The sequence below is a fragment of the Rhinolophus sinicus genome, chromosome 15 (genome assembly GCF_057876585.1).
Source record: "Rhinolophus sinicus isolate RSI-liver-muscle chromosome 15, RSI-T2T, whole genome shotgun sequence".
In the NCBI taxonomy this organism is placed as follows: domain Eukaryota; kingdom Metazoa; phylum Chordata; class Mammalia; order Chiroptera; family Rhinolophidae; genus Rhinolophus; species Rhinolophus sinicus.
Genome location: NC_142515.1, coordinates 72,020,681 through 72,043,096, shown reverse-complemented (window position 1 = coordinate 72,043,096; position 22,416 = coordinate 72,020,681). Strand labels below are relative to the sequence as shown.

Genomic DNA, 22,416 nt, shown 5'->3' with positions numbered 1-22,416 from the left:
AGACTGGTGCAGCTGCTATGGAAGGCAGTGTGGAGGTTCCTCAAAAATTTTTGAATAGAATTATCTTATGACCCAGCAATCCCTCTCCTGGGTATCTACCCAAAATATCTGAAAACATTCATCCATAAAGTCACGTGTGCTCCAATGTTCAGTGCAACTTTGTTTACGGTGGCCAAGACATGGAAACAACCAAAATGTCCTTCGATAGATGAATGGATAAAGAAGTTGTGGTATATATACACAATGGAATACTATTTAGTGGTAAGTAGAGAAGAAATAGCAACATTTCTGACAACATGGATGGATCTTGAGAGTATAATGCTAAGCGAAATAAGTCAGACAGAAAAATCAGAGAACCATATGATTTCACTGATATGTGGTATATAAACCAAAAGCAACAAAAGAACAAGACAAACAAATGAGAAACAAAAACTCATAGACACAGACAATAGTTTAGTGGTTATCAGAGGTAAGGGGGGTGGGGGGCGGGAGATGAGGGTAAGGGGGATCAAATATATGATGATGGAAGGAGAACGGACTCTGGGTGGTGAACACACAATGGGATTTATAGATGATGTAATACAGAATTGTACACCTGAAACCTATGTAATTTTACTAACAATTGTCATCCCAATAAAATTTAATTTAAAAAAAGAAGGAAAGGAAGGAAGGAAGGAAGAAAACTGGGCTATTAAGGAGAGCAGAGGAAAGGGCCAGTAACTGGTGGGGGACGTGTTACCTGAGTCTTGTCTGTGCTGCTGAGAAGAGTGGAATACTGATGGATGATCAACTGAACACAGAGCTTCACCCAACACATCTTTGAATATAAATTTGAGAGGGAGATGGTGAGAAAGGAGAATACTGAAAAAAGTTAATTGATGTCCATGATGAGAACTGAGATTATAAGAGAGAATGTAGCATCTCTCAATGACTTCAAGTCCTCAGGGAGACCATATTCAGGGTGCCACAAGAATTTAAAATGAAAGACCATATGGCTGACATGAATTCCAGAAAACAGTATAGATGCTCCAAAAGGAAATATGAGCAGAAATCGTGTCCATTGTCCAGAGAGGCAAAGATGGATTCTGTCCACCAGTGAGCTCAGCATCAACGATGTGCAAAATGCTAGACTGCATTGCTGGAGGTGGGTGTGTAAATGTTCAGAGAAAGAAACCAAGGTCATCAGGCCCCAGCTTGTGGTCACTTATTACAAATTGTGTACATTTTGCTTTAATTCCTTCTTTGAGAGAGCTCTAGATCAGCAAGTCAAAGAACTGGGATACAAGCAGAGAAGCGGTCACAAACTATGCCCCACGGGCCAAACCTAGCAGGATGGGTTGTTTTTTTTAAAAAATAAAGTGTTATTGGAATAAAGTCATCCTCATTTATTTATCATTGTTGAATGATAAATTTATCACTCCTCTCTCTCTCTTCCTCATCTCTTGTGAAGGCCAGCTGTGCCACTGTTAGAAGTTGTCCATGTGGTAGAAACTAAGGAAATAAGCCTTCTGTCAACATCCAATTAGAAACTGAGGCCTCTAATTAAAAGATGTGTGCTTAATCCTTCTTCAAAATTGATTCTCCAACCCCAGTCAGGCCTTACCATGACTGAAGCTCTGGCCAACATTTTTCCTGCAACTTCACAAAGACCCTGACCCAGATCCCTCCAGCTAAGCCTCTCTCATATCCCTGACCTGCAGAAATTATGTGAGATATTAGATTATTTGTTTGTTTATTTTAAGTTACTTTGTCAAAGATTTTATTTCTTCTGAATCATGTTCACCATTCTTCCAAATGAATAAGAGCTGACTCATTTCCATGCCCAGTCTTTCCCCCAAATCACTGCTTATTTCTCAAATTGTTGAGAGTATAAGGTTTAAGATATGTCAAAATTCCATCAGATCATTTTCCCCTTCACTTTATCTTCCGCAATATCAGTAATTATGTTTTTATAACATAAATTCTGTCCTATTCCACTCCTGTTAAAACAACTACTAGAAAAAGCCAATAAAAGCTTAAATTGCAGTAATAGAAATGGACAGACAATAGAACAAGAGAGAACACAGGCTTGTTTGTTCTTTCTGTAGCCCCAGCACAGCTGTAGTAGTACTATGTTCAGTTCTGAGCAACATACTTGAGAGAGTGTGTGTAAAGCAGAACTATTCAGAGGAAAGTTGCCAGAATGATAATACTCAAAAGCCAGCAGGAATCTCAGAAAATAAAGATGAGTGATCAGGGTTACTGTGTTTAAATGAACAAACACCATTTGTGTGGGGGAAGTGTTACCTTAATTCTGGACGTTGTCCATGGGAGAACCAAAACAAGTGACAACAAGATTGTTGTCAATATAAAGGAAGATTTTCTATAAAGGAAGGAAGGAAGACCTATCCAAAGATACCAGAAATGTCTTAAGAACTAAGTTCCTGCATTTTGAGGGGTGCAAGATAAGGTGATGGAGAACTGACTCTGGATGGTGACCACACAATGGGATATACAGATGATGTATCCCTGCTCTCATCATGGATATTCAACTTGTGATATTTTCAACTATAACTAAAATACCTTTCACTGGTCACTATAAATCATTTCCTGATCCAAATGAGGTATTGATGTAAGTAACGCCATGGGGTTCCTGCATATTACTTTTAGAATCATGCCGGGTATAAATCAGTCAGTAGGGTGTGGGAGACAAATATTAGTATCCACACTCACAGATAAGAAATGTAAAACTCAGAGACTGAATGACTCAGTGAAGGTCACACAGCCAATAAGGAACAGAAATGAGTCTAGAATTATCTGAATGTTGTGTGTTGTACTAGTCACTGCACCCTCTACCTTCCTGTACGTTTTCTATGATGTGTATCTGTAGTGTAATTTATAACAAATATGTTATTCATACACTTACATAGAATTAGAGTAAGAAATAGTTTAAACATGTAATTCTATAGTTTGTTTTTACCCTCCTGTGTACATATTTCAAATACCTGAATAACAGGTCTAGCTTCCAAGCAATCAAGGTTTTTCTTACCATATTGAAAAAAAGGAAACTATCTTTAATTCAAACTGACAGGTATTTTTCTTTTGGGTCTACAATGATGAAAGTAGCATTTTATGCTAAGACTCTTGAGATTGTAAACAAAATAAGAATTACGTGCTTGAACCAAAAATTATGAACTTTGGATGCAAAAATGCATTAGCGTAGACCTAAAAGCCATTTAAAAGATTGAAAAGGATAAGTTTTCACTAGCTTTTCAGTTCCTTCCCAGCAGGGAATTGATGAGTCCATTAGAGCCATAATCTATGTCTGCAGAGCGAGTTAGGGCAGATTCCAGCCCAACAAACTGTGGCTGATGCCTGGGAAGCAAGAGGTGAGCCCTTGAACTGGAGAACCAGAAGAACTTGATACACGTAATTTCTACACCACCAAATGATCCTAGAAAATCGATTTTTCAAAAGCTCAGAGTCATCTGAGGTGCACTGTAAGTGCATCTACAATGGTTTATTTTTTTAATTGCTGTGGTATATTGTGGGATGTCACAAAGTTAATTTGACAGAGACCCACCATCCCCTTGAATTCACTGACATTTCTGGACCAGGTTCCGTGAAGCTTTAGAGAAAAAGAGGTGAAAATCTCTCTTTTCTGCCTACTAATTATCTTTCAAATTTAGGGGCACTCTACTCAGTAATGTCAGGGTGACCATCATTGTCACGCAGGGCGGCCTGCAGGGTCTCTGCTCCCGCTCCTCACATAAGAAAGCAGGAAGTGGCTAGGCCTAAAAGGAACACCCACGGAGCCATAGGTAGGGGAGTCATACCACTATGGTCTCACTGGAGGCTGGGTTCATCGGATGTGCGACCTGCCGTCCGCCTTTCCGCCAACCGACCGACCGACAAATGGCGCAGCGAGGAGGGTCTCCTGCACGACAAAAGGCGGAGCGAGCAGGGTCTTGCGCACGACAAATGGCACAGCGAGCAGGGTACGGTGCCGGCCAAAACCTACCGAAGCATGGTGGAGCAGTTTGTGCGTGTGAAAGCCCAGCTTCGGGAGGCCCATGAGGAGCGACACCTGGAAAGGGAGGTGCTGTCTGCCTGGAAGACTCAAGCCTCCAGCTGGCACATCACCCTCTTGGCCATGGACGGCATTGCATTCATTTTGGTAATCTGCTGCGGCCTTAAGCTCCAAGAGTTGTGGACATCTGCCGCGGAGGACTCCACCCACTCAGACACCTGGCACGGTGAGCAAGATTCCAACCAGGTAGGAATGGCGTTTGACTCTGGGCAGGAGGACATGTGGCCCCCACACAGTGTATGGTGTCCGGTGGCCACTGTTCTCAGGAGTTGACCCCCAAGGAGGGGTGGGAGGACATGGACGGCTCTCCGGCCAGTGTGGAGAGGGCCCTGCAGGCTCTGGCTGAGCGGTTGCCGGAGGAGGAGAAGGCTACAGCCGGCCACGTGGGCTGGATGTTCCTCACGGCCTTGAGTCTCAACACGGAAAATGGGCTTAATGAAATGGCCCGGGTGCCGAACCAGGTGTCCCGGTTGGAAGCGCTGGAAGCCCGGGTCCACCTGTTAGAACAGGGGCCTCAAGATGGAGACTCTGAGGCAGAGGTGGAGGAAGCAAGTGGAGACAATGTAGCTCCCAACCCCCAAGCCCGGCCAATCTTGAAGCAAAGGATAAAACGTGAGCAACCTTTGGGCCCTGGGGGCGTTGCTGCCGGCAACCCAGCTGTGACTGAGTTCACAACCTACACCCCATATACTCCCACTGAGTTGCAGGAGCTGGGGAGGCGGTACAGACAGCGCCCTGGAGAGCCAGTCTCGGCTTGGCTATTATGTTTATGGGATGAGGGAGCAGACAGCATTCTCTGCTCCCCAGGCGAGATGGAAAAGCTAGCCTTCGTGACAGTGCATCCGTCCCTGCGACAAAGATTACAAAACTGCCATAGGTTGGCCAACAACCAGGGCAACCATTCTCTAATGGCATGGCTCACGGCTGCAGTACGCACCGTATGGGAACAGGCTGGTGAGTTGCCAGACACTGTGAGTCAATGGCAGTCATATACAGAACTTACACAAATAATCCGTGAAATGGGTATGAGACATGCTATTTTTAACCTCAACATGCAGGGCCCAGATGACGAGCTTTTTACTGCCAGCATGAGAGATCTGGTTTTAGATACTGCACCTGCGAGTGCTTTTGGATCCTTGGTTGCTATTCTTACACCGTATGTAGGGCGACGGATCCATGAAGTTACAACTGCCATGGCCACCCTAGGGGATGTTGAGAGCCGAGAGAGCGGAAGAGAGTCGAGGAGAGTGGAGGAGAGTCGTCAGTCGGTCGGTTGGCGGAAAGGCGGACGGCAGGTCGCACATCCGATGAACCCAGCCTCCAGTGAGACCATAGTGGTAAGACTCCCCTACCTATGGCTCCGTGGGTGTTCCTTTTAGGCCTCACCATATACTGCATTCTTATGTGGGGAGCAGGACCAGAGACCCCGCAGGCCGCCCCGCACGACAAATGGTGGAGCGAGCAGGGTCTCCCGCACGACACCCCCGCACCCTCTTCTTAGTCCTCTAGGCTCCTGCGGCAGTAGGCCCGCAGCTGTTCACCGCGCCTCGGTCGCTGCCGCCGTCGCCGCTATCTCCGCGCTCCCTCCTGCTCCCCACACCCGCCGCCGCCGCCGCTGACGCCGCCATCACAGCACTCCCTCCAGTTCCCTACAACGCGCTCCCCGCTGCCACCGCCAGCGCCGCCCTCTCCCCTGCCCACACCGCCGCAGCCGCCATTGCCGCACTCCCCATTCCCGCCTCCAGCGCTGCCCTCGCCCCCGCCCCGCCCCCGCCACTGCCGCCACCGCCGTTGCCGCACCCCCTCCAGCTCCAGCCACAGGGCTCCCTGCCTCCCCCGCCAGCCCCGCCCTCTCCCGCCGCCGCCGCCGCCGGCTCCTCCCACAACTCCCAAGCACAGGGCTGCCTGCTGGCGCAGGCCTCCACCAGCGTTGGGGGTGCTGTTGGGGGTGGGCCTGGTGGCGGTAGATGGGCGGGGTGTATGCCGGTCGGGGCCTGGGGAGTCTGAGGATGCCAGAGTTCCATGACTTCTGTCACCATCAGGGAAGTGGCAGAGTCCCGTGGAGCCACAGATGGCGTGAAGGGGCCTCGTTGTGGGCCAGGAGTAGCACCCCGCCCATGCCAGAGGTGTCCGGAGGAGGCGGGGAGCAGGCAGGAGGCGCGGCGCTCGCAAAGCCGGCCAGCAGGGAGATGCTCGCCACCCGGGCGGCCCAGCTGCATGGCGCGCGCTCAAGGGGCAGGCCGGGTGCAGGCTCTTGGGGCGCCGGGAGCCGGATCCCAGCGTCTACGGCCATACCACCCTGAATGCGCCCGATCTCGTCTGATCTCGGAAGCTAAGCAGGGTCGGGCCTGGTTGGTACTTGGATGGGCGACCACCTGGGAATACCGGTGCTGTAGGCTTTTGCTCGCCTCTCCTTTTGCGCTGCTGCCCTGGCGTGCCTCCCTCCGAACACCTGCCGCACCTTGCGACTCTGCAGCCGCCCAGCCAGCCGAAGGTCCTCCTGGCCAGTGGCGGGTCAGCCGCCCGGCACTACAAGCTCACAGCCTGGGCCGCACGCCAGGCCCGTCAGCCCCAGCTCCCCCCCCACACCCTCTTCTCAGTCCTCTTCGCTCCCGCAGGCCGACAGCCCGCAGCCCTTCTCTGAGCCCTGGTCGCCACCGCCGCCATCTCCGCGCTCCCTCCCGCTCCCCGCACCTGCTGCCGCAGCCGCCAATGCTAAAGCCCATGGCTGCCTGTTGGCGCAGGCCTCCACCAGGCTTTCTCCATCTCAGGACGTGCAGGTCCTTTGCACCTCGACCCGAGCCCAGGGGACGACCATCCCTGTGCCTGCCCATGGGCCCTGAGACAAAGGATCAGCGTGTCCTCGGGCAAACGAAACGCCCACCCGCCCCGCCCCACTGGAGGCCTCTGTCTCCACTGGCAGGCACCTCACCCCATACCCCTGCGCGCCCCCTCCCGTCTCCCACAAGAGCCAGTAGCCCTCCGTTCCCACCGGCCGCGGTGGCCCCGACACACAGGGGAAAAAGAGCTGGGACAAACCAGGGGACGGAGGGAGCAGCACCCCAACACACCGCGGGCCCTCGGACTCCAGGAGAGACCACCACAAGGGGAAGAGCAGGCACGCAGGCACACAACCCTCACAACGAGGGTGCCTGGGGGCTGCCACTCTCCTCCCGCGGGCAGGTCCCTGGGCGGGGCTTAGAGCCCACCGGCACTCCGGAGACCCTGGCGGCCCACCCCGGGGGCTTCAAGGGTGACTGCCAACGCCTGGGCACTGCCTCCTTAGCGGAGCCCAGCCCCGGGCACGACCACACTCCGGTGGAGAAGCTGCCACCTCAACACAGCCTCAGTGCGTCTGTCGCAGTCTGTGTCCCAGCCGGTGTGTCCCTCCCCCCCCCCCTCAACTCCCACCCCCTGTCTGTCTGGCTCTGTGACGTGCCTGTTGGGCTCTGGCTCTCGCTCAGGAGCTCTCTCCCCGCGTGCCAGCCGCCTCTTTCTCTGTCTCTGTCCATGTCTCTCTGTATGTCTAGATACATACATGTACATATACGTGCATATTTCCATCTCTTTCCCTCCTACTCCTCCTCCCGTTCTGTCTGTCGGTCCCTGTCCTGCGGGGACTCTAGTCCCTCTGCCCGCACAAGAACGCAGGATGTGGCGAGGCCAAGAAGGAATGCCAACGGAGCCATGGATAGGGGGCTCATAGCACCATTTCTCACGGGTGGCTGGCTCGGAGACACAGCAATCCGGAGTCGCACGATCCCCAACCTGCCGGCCGCATCTCTGCCAACCAACCGACCCACCAACCGACTGACCCACCAAGCTGGCCAACTGCAGTCCGCGCCCCTCTGCAATTTGCAGTCCACCATCCGAGCTTCCTAGCTTGGCCACCGCAGCTCTACCGGTGGCCCATAGCCAACTGGCAACAGCTGAAGGCCAAGCAGTCACAGCTGACGACCATGCACCACCCGAGGCAGCACCCCTCCACGCGAGACCCAGAGTCTGGAAACGGCTCTCTGGGACTCTGTCCCCACAGTCCCCATCTGTCTGTCTCCGCCTCTCTCTTGCTCCGTCTCTGGCCTTCTCTCATCCTCTCTCTCACCTCCCTGGGTCAGGAGAGGTGATGTGTAGCCAGTGAAGGGACCGGAGATCGGGCGGGACGCTGGTTGCTGAGGAGGGGCGAGGGCCCAGCCAGAAGGCTGTGTAACGAAGGGTGGCGGCAGACTGGAGCTGCTGCACCCTGGTGGCGCGGGTGGCTCCCCGAGGCTTTGGGCCAGTGGGTGGGGCCGGCCAGGGCCAGGGCCAGGGTTGCACGTGCCTGGGGACAGAGAGGACGGAGAGGACCCAGCAACCCCCTCGGTTGCCCTGAGCGGGGGTACCGCACAGCAGCCAGTCGGGTCTGCGGTGGTGGGACTGGGGGTGGGGGTGAGCAGGGTTGGGGTGGGGGGCAGGGTGAAAGCCGTTCGGGGCCTGGGGAGTCCCAGGATGCCAGGGCGCCCAGACTTATGTCACCGTCAGGGAAGTGACAGAGGCCCATGGAGCCATGGGTGGCGCGAAGGGGCCTGGCTTCGTGCGGGCCAGGAGTAGCCCATTGCCTACGCCAGCAGCGTCCAGAGGATGCGGGGAGCAGGCGGGAGGCTCGCTGGTGGCGGAGCCGGTCAGCGGGGAGATGCTCGCTACCCGAGTGGCCAAGTAGCATGGCGCGCGCTCACGAGGCAGGCCGGGTATTGGCTCTTGGGCGACGGGAGCCAGGTCCCAGCGTCTTCGGCCATACCACCTTTAACGAGCCCGATCTCGTCTGATCTCGGAAGCTAAGCAGGGTCTGGTCTGGTTAGTACTTGCATGGGGAAAAGGTTGTTATTTTGGTTAAGTTGAGGGTGAGTGATGGAAACGTGTTCGGCTGTTGCCTACAGCCAGGTATACATTTAGGTTCGGAATAGGGTTTGAACATTTGTCAGCGCGAGTGAAGTTATAGGTTGGTATGCTGGTTAGGCTGAGGGTGAGGGATGGGACAGGGTTCGAGTTCTGCTTACAGCCAGGTGTACGTTTAGGCTCGAAAGACAGTTAAGGCCACGATTACCGGGAGGTTATGGGAAAGGATTGTATGTTGGTTAGTGTGAGGCTGAGGGATGGGACATGGTTCGGCTACTGCCTTGTCGGAGCTGCCGACGAGACGAACGGTTCCTGAAGTGGGGAGTGAGGATTGAGAAAAAAAAGACAAGAGACAAAGATGGGATCGGGAGGGCGAGCAGTTCTAATTAGATTGCTGCACCTGTTTTATTTTCCAGCTTTCTTTTATACACACAGAAACAAGAAGGTTACATAGAGTGGCTGAGGCAGCACGTACAGATTAGTTATGTTTTTTCAAAGTTTGACCCTGACTGTCTTTATCTTTTTGATAATTCCTCATCCCCAGAACAGCTGGTGTCTGTTTGTTCTCTATGCTTATCGGAGTTCCCCTCAGCGATCCTCCCAACCTCTGCTTGAAGTTACATTTTCTTAACCCTTAATGCTCCAGCTCCCTACATATCCCCCTTTTTTATTTTTTTGAGATCGTGTCTGGCTTAGGTAGTCAGTACAGACATTCTCACTTACCCATCATTGGATATCGATCATCAAAGCGATGGACTCCTGTCTTAGGTTGTCAATACGCTTACTGATTATTACCCGTCATTGGCTACCGATCTCCTTTGGGGTTAGACAGGGGCAGTGGCTTTTGGTTTATTAGCCATGTGGAGCCTTATTTTGTGAATTTCTCCATAAATATCTGTGACTGTCCCGATCACAGCTTTTGTGATGCAGGGGAGGAAACATAGTATCAGGAGGATCACAACAAGCGGAATTACAAGGGGTGCCATAAATTGAAGCATTGAAGAGTACGATGGAAATACATTGTGAAAGCTAGAGACAAGCTTGTTGAGCGTCTCAGCTATATCAGTATTTAAAGGAGAGGTCTCTTGCAGTGTCAAGACCTCTTTATGAAATTGGATAAGGTCAAGAGTAACGTTTTCATGATGCCAAATGCCTAATAAGTGTTTTTTCACCTTATCCCAAGGTGTCTCAGATTGATTATATTGTTTTGCCGTCACACAGATCCAAGTGTACTCTGCATGACAAGATAACCTTGTCTTAATTTTTAGGGCTTGTACCTCCTCACCCATCCAAAATATCATCTCGTATAAGGCATCGATTTTGGCGCTTAATTTTTGATCTATGAGTTCTTGGGTACCTAAAGCAGTGGATACATTTTTAGACAATGAGTTTACATAAGCAGCTGTTTTAACAGTCTGGGATAGAGAAACTGCCGCCATTACACAGGAGGCTATGAGCACAATTAAAGCAGTTATCCCAGCTATAATAAGCCCTGCGGCTCGAATTGGTCTTGAAAGAGCCGCTTCTAACTTTACTATTACTTGATATCCTTTGTCAGAATACCATTCTTCAGACATGTTAACAGGTAACATCACAAAGGAAGGTTGATGTAATACCATGACTCTCTGTTTTTTGGGGAGCCATGTGACACAACTACTAAGTTTACAGTTTATACAAGAAACATTGAACTGAGAGTTACCTATAACATGAATGGTGACATTGCCTATCAAAAGTACATGTGGGGGTCTGACACAGGCAGTAACATTTTCTTGTCTAATAGTAACTTTACTGGAGGGGGTTTTAGCTGCCAATTCCACGGCATCTAATGCTCCTGCTATTTTCCAACTATGATGTTGGGGATAGGAATCAGCCCACCATAGGCCTGCAACTATTCCCAATTGTCCGGGGTACCCCGGACCAGTCTATGCAGGATCTATTAAACCCTGGGATGGGAATACCTCCAGGGTTCGATGTAACAGTCTCTGCATAATGCAGTTTTGCTGCTTGTGCGCTTCTCTTTTTCACAAGGATCTACAGTCTGGGGTCCTTCCCATATGGTGGGATGCAAGAGCGGGGGATCAGGGATGTAAGCCCAATACGTGGTTCCATCAGCTGAGGTCAGGACCGTCAAGACTCCAAGTAGGATCTGCAGCAGAACGCACCAGCCTTTCCGGCAGCCACCGTGCTCCTCCACTATCCTGTGAATAAACACAAACATGTCCTCGTCCCCATATGAGGACTGGATCTGGCCCATGCCAGTTATTGTCAAGAGGGTCCCTCCACTTTACATATGCGTAATCATGTTGAGTAGTGGGATGCCACAAGCGATCTGCGGCAGATCTGCCCCGTGCATCCAAATTTAAAAAATTTAAAATAAATAAAGTATGATTTAAGATAGTATGTGGAGAGACAGGGTAGGTCTCCCCCTTTTTTATTTTTATTTTTTAGTTGGGCTTTTAGCATTCTATGAGCACGTTCAACAATTCCTTGTCCTTGTGGATTATAAGGAATACCCGTTTTGTGTGTGATGTTAAATTGAGAGCAGAAGTGTTGAAAACCTTTACTGGTATATCCAGTACCATTATCTGTTTTAATTATTTCTGGAAGGCCCATAGCAGAGAAGCAATGCAAGCAGTGATTAATAATATGTTTCGTGGCTTCTCCTGTCTGGGCCGTAGCCATGAGAAATCCAGAGAAGGTATCTATAGTGACATGTACATATTGTAATTTCCCAAAACTAGGGACGTGTGTAACGTCCATCTGCCATAATTGATTGGGCGTGATACCCCGAGGGTTAACCCCTAAATGTGGCACAGAGTGATGTACAGGACAGATAGGGCATTGTTTTACAATTTGTCTGGCTGTTTCTTTTGTAAGCTGGAATTGTCTTTGTAGACTCCGACTGTTTTGGTGGTGTAACTTGTGTGATTGTTCAGCCAATTCAACGTTAGTTAGGGCCACCAATTTTGTGAGCTGATCTGCTGTGGTATTGCCTTCAGTGAGGGGGCCAGGTAGCCCGGAATGGGCCCGAATGTGTCCGATAAAGCAAGGATTTGTACGTTGTCTGATAAGAGTTTGGATTTGAATGAACAGCCCCTGAATTTCATTATTTTGAATTTTAATGGACGCCATAGTTTCAAATTTATCTACTGATTGAGCTACATAGTAGCTATCAGTATACAAGTTAAAAGGAACTGAGTGTAAGGTTTGAAATACAGCACTGACAGCCCATAATTCAACTACTTGAGCTGATGCTGGAGGTGATGAAATTACATGTGGTTGATCACCAATAACATAGGTAGCTCTTCCATTAGAGGAGCCATCAGTAAAAACAAGAACAGCATTTTTAATGGGTTGTTGCTGAACAATCTTAGGAAATATAAAGGCATGTGTCATAGCAAAATGCAGTAATTTGTTGTTTGGGTGATGTGTACCAATTTTTCCTGAAAAATTAGCAAGTGCAATGCCCCAAGTGTTAGAATGTTGAAACAGCCATTCTATTTGCTGCATAGTAAAGGGAACTGTAATGGTTTGTGGCTCTCTTCCAAAATATTCAATTGATTCTCCCCGACATAGCTGAACTAACAGCGCTACAGCTTCATGATACGGATTTAACACTTTCACAGGAGAAACAGGGAGATGGATCCATCTTAGGGGTCCTTTTTGCCAAATAACTGTTGTTGGGGTGAGGTTTGTGGGTAAAATGTATGCCTCCCAGGGTTGGGTATAATCTACATATAATATTTGTTGTTCATTTATGGCGGTTTCTACTTTATCTAAAGCCTTTAATCCCTCTTTAGTCATCTCGCGGGGAGAAGTAGGATCGGCTTCCCCTCGTAACATTTTAAACAAAGGTTGCAAATCTCCGGTTGTCAACCGCAACTGAGGTCTAATCCAATTAATGTCTCCCAGTAGCTTTTGAAAATCATTTAATGTTTTTAAACAATCTCACCGGATTTGTATTTTTTGAGGCACAATGGCCTGAGGCATTAAACAATATCCCAGATAAGAGTAAGGAGGCACTTGCTGAATTTTTTCTGGGGCTATAACCAGCCCATAATTGAGGAGTTTTTTCTGTAAATGAGCAAAAGCAGTAAGCAACTTTGTTTCACATGAGTGGGCAAGGAGTATGTCATCCATGTAGTGGATGATGTAAATATCTGGAAATGCCCTTCGGGTAGGTTCTATTGCAGCTGATACAAATTTTTGACATAATGTAGGGCTATTAGCCATTCCCTGAGGTAGCACTAGCCAATGATATCTCTTAAAAGGTTCTTGTAAATTAACAGAAGGAACATTGAATGCAAATCTAGGGCAATCATTAGGATTTAAAGGTATGGTATAAAAACAATCTTTTAAATCCAAAACAATTTTATATGTGTTTTTTGGTATGGCTGCAGGGCAGGGTAAGCCTGGCTGTAAAGCTCCCATTAATTCCATGGTTTCGTTGATTTTTTGTAAATCCTGTAACAATCTCCACTGACCAGATTTTTTCTTGATAACAAATATGGGAGAATTCCAGGGAGAATTAGAGGGAACAATGTGTCCTTTTTCAAGTTGCTCCTGTACTAGCAGCTTGGCAGCTTGAATCTTTTCTGCTGATTGGGGGCCACTGATCTACCCATACTGGGCATCACTTTTCCAAGTGATGGCGTCAGCATAGGGTACAGGACGCTCAGCGACCCCAGCTAAACATATCCTAGTCCTGATCTAAGGGGTAAAGGAGATGGGACAATAGGTGACCTTCTTCCTTGATTGTTTGTTCCCAGTCCATTTTCAGGGAGGAAGCCTTGGTCAGACATCATATTAGTGACCTGTTGATTAGAACTATACAAATACACTCCCATCTTACTCATGATGTCTCTCCCCCATAAATTAACAGGTAATCCTGCTACAATATACGGTTGAAAAGTCCCTCGATGTCCCTCCTGATCTTTCCAATTTAAATTATCACTACTTTGTTCTGGTGATTGTGACATTCCTATTCCTTGTAATTGAGTTATGGTTTGATGTTTTGGCCAATGTGCCGGCCATTGTTGAGCAGTTATAACAGATACATCAGCTCCCGTATCTAAAAGACCTATAAAAGAGTGGCCATTAACAGTGAGAGTCATTTCTGGTCTTTGATGATTTATTGCTTGAACCCAATAAGCATCTGATGAGCTGATACCATGTTCTCCCCTAGGTTTATTTTGTTTAACCTGACCTATTTTGATATATGGAATTAATAACAATTGGGCTATTCTCTGTTCTTTTTCTATAACAGGGATGCAACCATGTTCGGCTATTGCCTACAGCCAGGTATACATTTAGGTTTGGAACAGAGTTTGAGCCATGGTAACTGCGAGGGAAGATAAGGTTGGTATGATTGTTAGGGTGAGGGTGAGGAATGGGACAGTGTTCGGCTTCTGCTTACAGCCAGGTGTACGTTTAGGCTTGGAACACTGTTATGGCCACAGTGAGCTGGAGGGTATGGGAAAGGATTGTATATTGGTTAGTGTCAATCTTTGGGATGGGTCAGGGTTCGGTTACTGCCTGCAGCCAGGTATACATGAAGGTTCCGGTCAGTGTTAGGGTCGGTTAGCCGGAGGGTGAGACAGGGTTGGTGTGTTAGTTAAAATGAGGGTGAGTGTTCGGACAAGGTACGGTTTCGGATAACAGCCAAGTATACGTTTAGGTTTGGAAGAGTGTTAGAGCCACGGTTACCGCGAGGGTAGGAAAAGGTTGGTATGTTGCTTAAATTGAGGCTGATTGATGGAAAGGTTTTCGGCTGTTGCCTACAGCCAGGTACACATTTATGTTCGGAACAATGTTTCAACCTTGGTCAGCGCGAGGGAAGTTAAAGTTTGGTATGTTGGTTAGGCTGAGGGTGAGACAGGGTTGGTGTGTGAGTTAAAGTGAGGGTGAAGGTTGGACAGGGTAGGGGTTTGGATAACAGCCAAGTATACGTTTAGGGTCAGAAGAGTGTTAGAGCCACGGTTACCGCAAGGATAGGGAAAAGGTTGGTATGTTGGTTAAGTTGAGGGTGAGGGATGGAACCATGTTCAGCTGTTGCCTACAGCCAGGTATACATTTACGGTCGGAACAGTGTTTGAGCCACGGTCACTGCGAGGGAAACTAAAGGTTTGTATATTGGTTATGGGGAGGGTGAGGGATGGGACAGGGTTTGGGTTCTGCTTGGAGCCAGGTGTACGTTTGGGCTCGGAACTATGTTAGGGCTACTGTTAGCTGGAGGGTATGGGAAAGGGTTGCATTTTGCTTAGTGTTAGTCTGAGGGATGAGACAGAGTTCGGCTACTGCCTGCAGCCAAGTGTACATTAATTTTCGGTTCAGTGTTAGGGCCTCGGTTAGCCCGAAGTTGGGGATAGTGTTGACTTGTTAGTTAAAGTGAGGATGAGTGTTCAGAGAGGGTACAGTAGTTTGGATAACAGCCAAATATATGTTTAGGGTCAGAACTGTGTTAGAGCCATGGTTACCGCGAGGGTAGGGAAAGGTTCATATGTTGGTTTAGTTGAGGGTGAGGAATGGAACCTTGTTTGGATGTTGCCTACAACCAGGTATACATTTAGGTTCGGAACAGTGTTTGAGCCACGGTAACTGTGAGGGAAGTAAAAGGTTGGTATGATGGTTAGGGTGAGGGTGAGAAATGGGACAGGGTACGCCTTTTGCTTACAGCCAGGTGTACGTCTAAGCTAGGAACACTGTTAGGGCCACGGTTAGCTGGGGGGTATGGAAAACGATTGCATTTGCTTAGTGTCAATCTGAAGGATGGGAGAGTGTTCGGCTACTGCCTGTATCCAGGTATACATTAAGGTTAGGGTGAGGGTTAGGAACTTGATTAGCCCGAGGGTGAACAGGGTTGGTGTGTTAAAGTGACGGTGAGGGTTTGGACAGTGTAGAGTTTCGGATAACAACCAAGTAGGTTCGGAACAGTATTTGAAGCTTGGTCAGCGTGAGGGAAGTTAAAGGTTGGTATGTTGGTTAGGGTGAGTGTGAGTGATGGGACAGGGTTCAGGTTCTGCTTACAGCCAGGTGCACGTTTTGGCTCGGAAGACTCTTAGGGCCACGGTTAGCGGGAGGTTATGGGAAAGGATTGAATGTCAGTTAGTGTGAGGCTGAGGGATGGGACATGTTTCAGCTACTGCCTGCAGCCAGGTATACATTAAATTTCGGTTCAGTGTTAGGGCCTCGGTTAGCCCGAAGTTGGGGACAGTGTTGACGTGTTAGATAAAGTGAGCGTGATGGTTTGGACAAGGTACGGATTCGGATAACAACCAAGTGTAAGTTTAGGGTCGGAAGTGTGTTAGAGCCAAGGTTACCGCGAGGGTATGGAAAAGGTTCATATGTTGGTTTAGTTGAGGATGAGGGATGGAACCGTGTTTGGCTGTTGCCAGGTATACATTTAGGTTCGGAACAGTGTTTGACCCACGGTAACCGTGAGGGAAGCAAAATGTTGGTATAATGGTCAGGATGAGGGTGAGGAAAGGGACAGTGTTCGCCCAGGAGCAGCACACCGCCCACGCCAGAGTCATCTGGAGGAGGCGGGGAGCAGGAGGGAGGCGTGGCGTTGGCGGAGCCAGCCAGCAGTGAGATGCTTGCCTAGCGAGTGGATCAGCTGCAGGGCGCACGCTCACGAGGCAGGCCGGGAACAGCCTCTTGCGGCGCCGGGAGCCGGGTCCCAGCGTCTACGGCCATACCACCCTGAACGCGCCCGATCTCCTCTGATCTCGGAAGCTAAGCAGGGAGGGTCCTGGTTAGTACTTGGATGGGAGACCGCCTGGGAATACCTGTAGGCTTCTGCTCGCCTCTCCTTTTGCACCGCCGTCCCGGCGTGGCTCCCTCCGAACCCCTGCCACCCCTTGCCCCTCTGCAGCTGCCCAGCCAGCCGAAGGTACCCCTGGCCAGCGGAGGGTCAGCCGCCCGGCACTACAAGCTCGCAGCCACGCGTGCACACCAGGCCCATCGGCGAGGGCTCCCCTCCACACACTCTTCTTAGTCCTCTTCAATGAGGCAGGCCGTCAGCCTGCAGCAGTTAGCCTCGCCACTGCCGCCACCGCCATCACAGCGCTCCCTCCCTCTCCCCGACGTTGCCGCCGCCGCAGCCCCCAACGCCCAAGCCCAGGGCTGCCGGCCGGCGCAGTCCTCCACCAGGCGTTCTCCAATCCCAGGACGTGCTAGTCCTCTGCACCTCGGCCCATGCGCAGGGGACGCCCATCCCTGCGCCTGCCCCTGGGCCCCGAGACACAGGATCTGCGTGTCCTCCGTGCAAACGGGACGCCCACCCTCCCCGCCCCACTGGAGGCCTCTGTCTCCGCTGGCAGGCACCTCGCCCCACACCCCCGCGCGCCCCCTCCCCTCTCCCACAAGAGCCAGGAGCCCACCCTTCCCGCCGGCGGCAGTGGCCCCAACACACAGGGCACAAAGAGCCGGGACCAACCAGGGGACGGAGGGAGCAGCACCCCAACACACAGCACTCCCGTGACTCCAGGAGAGACCACCACATGGGGAAGAGCAGGCACGCAGGCACACAACCCTCACAACCAGGGGGCCCGGGGGCTGCCACTGTCCTCCCGTGGGCGTGTCCCTGGGCGGGGCTTGGAGCCCACTGGCACTCTGGAGACCCTGGCGGCCCGCCCTGGGGGCTTCAAGGGTGACTGCCAATGCCCGGGCACTGCCTCCTTAATGGAGCCCAGCCCCGGGCACGACAACACTCCGGTGGAGAAGCTGCCACTTCAACACAGCCTCAGTGCGTCTGTCCCAGTCCGTGTGCCTGCCTGTGTTTCCCTCCCACCCTCCCCCACCCCCTGTCTGTCTGGCTCTGTGATGTGCCTGTTGGGCTCTGGCTCTCACTCAGGAGCTCTCTCCCCGCGTGCCAGTCCCCTCTTTCTCTGTCTCTGTCCATGTCTCTCTGTATGTCTAGATACATACATGTACATATACATGTATATTTCCATCTCTTTCCCTCTTACTCCTCCTCCCGTTCTGTCTGTCGGTCCCTGTCCTACGGGGACTCTAGTCCCTCTGCCCGCATAAGAACGCAGGATATGGCGAGGCCAAGAAGGAACACCAACGGAGCCATGGATAGGGGGCTCATAGCACCATTTCTCACGGGTGGCTGGCTCGGAGACACGGCAAGCCGGAGCCGCCCGATCCCCAACCTGCCGGCCGCCTCTCTGCCAACCAACCGACCCACCAACCGACTGACCCACCAAGCTGGCCAACTGCAGTCCGCGCCCCTCTGCAATTTGCAGTCCACCATCCGCGCTTCCTAGCTTGGCCACTGCAGCTCAATGGCCAACTGGCAACAGCTGATGGCCAAGCGGTCACAGCTGATGACCATGCTCCACCCGAGGCAGCACCCCTCCACGCGAGGACCAGAGCCTGGCAACTGCTCTCTGGGAGTCTGTCCCCACAGTCCCCGTCTGTCTCTCTCTGCCTCTCTCCTGCTCCATCTCTGGCCTTCTCTCATCCGCTCTCTCACCTCCCTGGGTCAGGAGAGGTGATGTGTAGCCAGTGAAGGGACCAGAGATCGGGCGGGACGCCAGTCGCTGACGAGGGGTGAGGGCCCAGACGGAAGGCTTGTGACGAAGGGTGGCGGCAGACTGGAGCTGCTGCACCCTGGTGGCGCGGGTGGCTCTCACTGGCTTTGGGCCAGGGGTGGGGCCGGCCAGGGCCAGGGCCAGGGTTGCACGTGCCTAGGGCCGGAGGGGACTGAGAGGATGCTGCGAACCCCTCGGTGGCCCTGAGTGGTGGGGACAGCACAGCAGCAAGGGGGTGTGCGGTTGTGAGGCTGGGGGTGGGGATGAGAGGGGTTGGGGTAGGGAGGTGGGGTAAAAGCTGTTCGGGGCCTGGGGAGTCCCAGGATGCCAGGGCGCCCAGATATCTGTCACAGTCAGGGAAGTGACAGAGGCACATGGGGCCACGGGGGGCGCGAAGGGCCATGCTGCGGGCAAGGAGTAGCCCGTCGCCCACGCCAGCGGCATCGGGAGGAGGCGGGGAGCTGGCAGGAGGCCCGCCGGCAGACATGCTCGCCACCCGAGCGGCCCAGAAGCACAGCGCGCGCTTAGAAGGCAGGCCGGGAGCAGGCTCTTGGGGCGCCGGGAGCCGGCTCGAGCGTCTACCGCCATACCACCCTGAAAGCGCCAGATCTCGGCTGATCTTGGAAACTAAGCAGGGTCAGGCCTGGTTACTACTTGGATGGGAGACTGCCTGGGAATACCTGTAGGCTTTTGCTCACCTCTCCTTTTGCCCCACCGCCCCGAAGTGGCTCCCTCTGAACCCTTGCCACCCCTTGCCCCTCTGCAGCTGCCCAGCCAGCATAAGGTCCCCGGGCCAGTGGCGGGTCAGCCGCCCGGCACTACAAGCTCGCAGCCCAGGGTGCACACCAGGCCCATCGGCCAGGGCTCCCCCGCCTCTTCTTAGTCCTCATAGGTCCCGCAGGCCATCAGCCCGATCCCTTCACCGAGCCGCGGTCGCTAACATAACCCTAACCCTAACCCTAATCCTAACCCTAAGCCAAATCCTAAATCTGACCCAACCCTAATCCTAACCATAACCCTAAACTAAACCTAATATTAATCCTAAACTTAAAACTAAAGCCTAACCCTAACCCAAACCCTAATCCGAACCCTAACCTAATCATAACCCTAATCCTAACCATAACCCTAAACCCTAACCCTAACCCAAATCCGAACCCTAACCAAACCCTAACCCTAACATTAAATCTAACCGTAACCCTAACGCTAACCATAACGAAAACATAACCCTAACCCTAACCCTAAAACGAACCCTAACCTAAACCTAACACTAAGCCTAACACTAAACCTAACCCTAAACCTAAATCTAACCCTAACCCTTTACTAACACTAACCCTAACCCTAACCTAACCCTAACCCTAACTCTAACCTAACCCTAACCCTAAACCTAACGCTAACCTTAATCCTAAACCTAAACTAAACTTAACCTTAAACCCTAACCCTAACTCTAACCGTAAATCTAAACTAACCCAAAACCAAACCCTAACCCTAATCCTAACCCTAAACTAACCCTAACCCAAACATTAACAGTAACCCTAACATTTAGCGTAATGCTAATATAACCCTACCCTAATCATAACCCTAACTTAACCCTAACCCTGACCTAAACATAACCCTAACCTAACCTTAACCCTAACCGTAATGTAACGATACCCTTAATAACTAACTCTAACCCTAACCATAAACTATCACTAACCCTAACATTAAAAATAAAGCTAACATTTACCCTAATGCTAACATAACCCTAACCCTAAACCTAAACTTAAATTAACCCCAACCCTAACCTAACCCTAATTCTAACCTTAACCCTAACCATAACCCTACCCTAAATCAATCCTAAATCTAACCCTAACACTAACACTAACCCTTACCCTAACCAAAACCCTAACACTAACCCTAACCGTAGCCTTAACCCTACCCTTACCCTAACCCAAACCCTAAATTAAACCTAACCCTAAACTAACGCTAACATTAACCGTAACCTAACCCTAACGATAAACCCTAAACCTAACCCTAACCCTAACTCTCCCCTAAACCTAACCCAAACCTTAACCCTAACCCTAACCCTAAACTAACCCTAACACTAAAATTAACTCTAAACCTAAACCTAACCCTAAACCTAAACCTAAACCTAACCCTAACCCTAACATTAACACTAAACCTAACCCTAAAGCTAACATAAACCTAACTCTAACCCTAACCCTAAACCTAACCCTAACCCTAACCCGAACTCTAAACTAACCCTAACCCTAACACTAACCCTAACCATAAACCTTTCCCAAACCCTAAACCTAACCATAACCCTAACGCTAACCCTAACCATAACCCTAACCTAGCCGTAACCCTAATCCTAAACCTAACCTTAAACCTAACCCTAAACTAACTCTAACACTAAGCCCTTACCATAACCCTAACCATAACCCACACCTAAACCTATCTGAAAACCTAATCCTAACCCTAACCCTAAACTATCACTAACCCTAACAATAACACTAACCCTAACCTTTACCGTAACGCTAACATAACCCTAAACCTAACCCTACCCTAAACTTAACCGTAAACTTACCCTAACCCAAAACCTAACCCTAACCCTAAACCTAACCCTAACTCTAACCTTAACCCTCACCTTACCCTAAACCAAACCCTAACACTAACCAAACCCTATACTAACCATAACAGTAACCCTAACCTAACCCTAATAATAAACCCTAAACCTAATCCTTACCCTAAAGTTAAACTTTCCCTAACCAAAACCCTGACCCTAACCTAAAACTAACCCTACCCCAATATTAACCCTAACACTAAAACTAACCTTACCCTAACCCAAACCCTAATTCTAACCCTAAACTAGCCCTAACATAAAATGTAACTCTAACCCTAACCCAAACCCTAAACACTAACACAAATCCTAACCCTAATCTGAACCCTAAACTAACCCTAAACCTAACACTAAGCCTAACCCTATACCTAAGCCTAATCGTAAACCTCACCCTAAAGCAAACTCTAATCCTAAACATAACCCTAACCCTAAACCTAACCTAACCCTAACCCTAATCCTAACTCTAACACTAAACGCTAACCCTAACCCTAACACTAACCCTAACCTTACACTAACACAAACCCTAACCCTAACCTAACCCTAAACTAACCCTAACATTAAACCTAACCCTAACCCTAACTGTAACCCTAACCCTAAACTAACCCTAATATTAACCCTAACACTAAACCTAACCCTAACCCATACCCTAACCCTAACCCTAACCCTAACATTAACCCTAACCCTAACCCTAACCCTAAACCACACCCTAACGTTAACCCTAATGCTAACTCAAAACCTAAACATAACCTTAACCCTAACTCTAACCCTAACGATAACCCAACACTATCTCTAACCCTAACCATAACCCTAAACCTAACCGCATACCTAAACTAACCCTAACCATAACATTAACCCTAACCCTAACCCTAAACCTAATACAAAACCCTAACCCTAACCATAACCCAAACCCAAACCTAACCCTAACCATAACTCTAACCCTAACCTTAAACCTGCCCTAACCCTAACCCTAACCCTAACCTTACCCTACCCAAAATCCTAACACTAACATTGACCCTAACCCTAAACGTAACACTAACCCTAACCCTAAGCATAACCCTAACATTGACCCTAACCCTAACCCTACCACTAACACTAACACTAACCCTAACATTGACCCTAAGCCTAACCCTATCCCTAAACACTAAGGCTAACATAACCCTAACGGTGAACCTAACTCTAAATCTAACCTTAACCTTAATCCTAACCTAAGTCTAACCCAAACCCTATCCCTAACTGTAACACTAAACTATCCCTAACCCTAACAGTAACAGTTAGAGTAGCCATATCCTTTACCCTAACGCTAACAAAAACCTAACCCTAACCGTAACACTAACGCTAAC

General features: G+C 50.0%; 1 non-coding gene and 2 pseudogenes across 2 annotated transcripts in view; 2 read left to right on the top strand and 1 right to left on the bottom strand.

The window, feature by feature from the left end:
* The window catches only part of LOC148755213 (testis-specific Y-encoded-like protein 4), a 43,216-nt pseudogene extending 39,443 nt beyond the window's left edge, over positions 1-3,773 (bottom strand). The window contains exon 1 of the transcript XR_016018952.1: positions 740-3,773. The product of XR_016018952.1 is annotated as a testis-specific Y-encoded-like protein 4 (transcript). The remainder of the gene's footprint in view (positions 1-739) is intronic.
* A 2,577-nt stretch (positions 3,774-6,350) lies between these two features.
* LOC148755212 (5S ribosomal RNA) lies at positions 6,351-6,468 on the top strand. Its single transcript, XR_016019119.1, has one exon. It is a non-coding gene; the product is annotated as a 5S ribosomal RNA (ribosomal RNA).
* Positions 6,469-16,624: 10,156 nt separating this feature from the next.
* Positions 16,625-16,744, top strand: LOC148755211 (5S ribosomal RNA; annotated as a pseudogene).
* Positions 16,745-22,416: the final 5,672 nt, after the last annotated feature.